At 34.0% G+C, this 2,547-nt stretch overlaps 1 pseudogene; it reads right to left on the bottom strand.

Annotated features, from left to right (window-relative positions):
- LOC105808215 overlaps nt 1–1,430 on the bottom strand; it is a 4,772-nt pseudogene extending 3,342 nt beyond the window's left edge.
- Between the last annotated feature and the right edge of the window lie 1,117 nt (nt 1,431–2,547).

The following is a 2,547-nucleotide window of genomic DNA, read 5'->3' as shown; positions in this document are numbered from 1 at the left end:
CATTCTACTAAGTGAGGTATCCCAAGAATGGAAAGACAAGCACCCCAGGGACTTACCATCAAATTGGTATTAACTGATCAACACATAAGTGCACATATAAGAACAACATCTATTATACATTGGTCAGGGGAGAAGGGCATGGAGGAGGGGAGAGGAGGGTGGAGGGGACAGGTATATGCATACACAAAGAGTGCAATGAGCACCACCCGAAGGATGGACATATTTGAAACTCGGACTTGGGGGGAGGGGGGCAAGGGCAACATTCGTAACCTAAATATCTGTACCCGCATAATATGCTGAAATAAAAAAAAGGAAGTTGCTTAATTTCTCCAAATCGTTGTTTTCTTACTTTCCTTCTTGTGAGGATTTTAGTAAGATCATGTATGTAAAAATATACCATAATGTTCAGAAAATGGTAAGCATTCAATCAACCCTGGCTAGTAGTTTTGAGTAAGGAATTAAGTTAATTTTGTACATGATCGGCCTAACTCCCTTTAATCTACTTTTCGTCCATTGCTAGCAGTGTTTCTCATCATTCTCTGAATTACATATCATGCTGAACAAACACAAAATGCTTATGGTTCTTTTCTATTTGTGCTTATATTAATAATATGCTCTTTTTCAGGAATAGTCATATTTTTCATAAAGAAAAAAATAATGTTATCAAAATAAAGAGTATAGGAAAAAGATGTGAAAGTGATATTTCAAAGCCCAAAGTGATCTTGGGGCTTTGTTTCTAGCTATTGACAAGTTAACACTGAATTTCTTGTAATGATTTTTATCTTTATTCTAAAGATTTTACCCATGATGTTGTGTTGAGAAGGGTGATAGTGTAAATATTTATGTGAAATTAAAGAAATCTTTGTGACAAACACACGTCATTTTATGAAATCATTTACATGAAAAATCAGCAACTCTTAGAGTAATAATTTCTTTATGCAAGTCTTACAAATCTTTTGATTTCACTGACACTTTAATTATTAAGTGACATGTCTAGTCCCAAAGTAGCAAGTATGCATAATCATCATTTCACTTCACATGCTGTCATTAATCTTGATAACTTCAAAATCTATCCTTTACCATTGTGGAGAGCAAGATAAGAGGTTTAATATACTTATCATTTAACATTTTGACTAATTTTCTTCCAGTAAATTTAAAACTTATAGCAAATAAGTTTTTTAACAAAGATTTTTTTTTAACAAGGATATCAGCCTTTACATGTTTCTTAATTTTTGTGTCAGAATAATCCATTTGTTTGATTTTATCTTTCATGCTCCATTTGATTTCCCCTTGGAAGATTTCTTTTCCTGTCCTGCTACCATACTACCCCTTGCAGTGATTATGTCAAATAAGAGAATATTTTACTATTTCTGGGTACCATAAGACTACAAGGTTATACATTTTATTGTTTTTTTTTTTTTTTACCCCATGACTACTCCAAATCCCCCAAAAAAGTTTGATGTAGTTTATGAGATTATTTACATTCAGTATATCTAGTCTTGGAAAGATAAAAAAAATCTCCTAGCGGTAAATTTAAAAAGAAATTTAATACATAATTTATCAGAACTGAACAACAGAATAAAAAATACAGGCATACCTTGGAGATATTACAGGTTTGGTTCCAGATAAGCACAATAAAGCAAAAATCACAATAAAGTGAGTCACACAAATTTTTGGGTTTCCTAGTACACGTAGAAATCATATTATGCCACATCATTTTCTCTTAAGTGTGCAATGGCATTATGTCTGAAAGAACAATGTACATACTTTAATTTAAAAATACTTTATTGCTAAAAATTGCTAACAATCCTCTGAGCCTTCAATGAGCCAAATTTTTTTACTGGTGAAGGTCTTGCTTCAATATTGATCACTCTTGGTTAATCAGGGTGGTAGTTGCTGAAAGTTGGGGTGGCTGTGGCAATTTCTTAAAATAAGCCAACAATGAAGGTTGACATATCGATAGACTCTTTTTTCACAAAAGATTTCTATGTAGCATGAGATGCTGAATGATAGAATTTTAGTCACAGTAGAACTTCTTTCAAAATTGGAGTCAATCCTCTGAAACCCTGCCACTGCTTTATCAACTAAGTTTGTGTCAATCTTGTAGATCTTTTGTTGTCATTTCATCAATGTTTACAGCATCTTCACCAGAAGTAGATTCCATCTAAAGAAATCACTTTCTTTGTTCTTCCATAAGAAACAACTCCAACCATTTAAGTTTTATCCTGAGTTGGCAGCAATTCAGTCACATCTTTAGGCTCCACCTGTAATTCTAGTTCTCTTGCTATTTCAAAGTCATCCGTGAAGGTTGAAATTAACTTCTTCCAAAATCCTGTTAATGTTGGTAAGCTTTATTAGGTGCATAAGCATTTAAAACTATTTATCTTGGCTGGACGTGGTGGCTCATGCCTGTAATCCCAGCACTCTGGGAGGCTGAGGCAGGTGGATGGTTTGAGCTCTGGAGTTCGAGACCAGCCTGAGCAAGAGCGAGACCCTGTCTCTACCAAAAATAGAAAGAGATTATCTGGACAACTAAAAATATATAGA

The sequence above is a fragment of the Propithecus coquereli genome, unplaced genomic scaffold (genome assembly GCF_000956105.1).
Source record: "Propithecus coquereli isolate 6110/MARCELLA unplaced genomic scaffold, Pcoq_1.0 Scaffold170, whole genome shotgun sequence".
Classification (NCBI taxonomy): Eukaryota; Metazoa; Chordata; class Mammalia; order Primates; family Indriidae; genus Propithecus; species Propithecus coquereli.
Note: the sequence above shows the minus strand (reverse complement) of the source record. Positions and strands in the feature narration are given on the sequence as shown.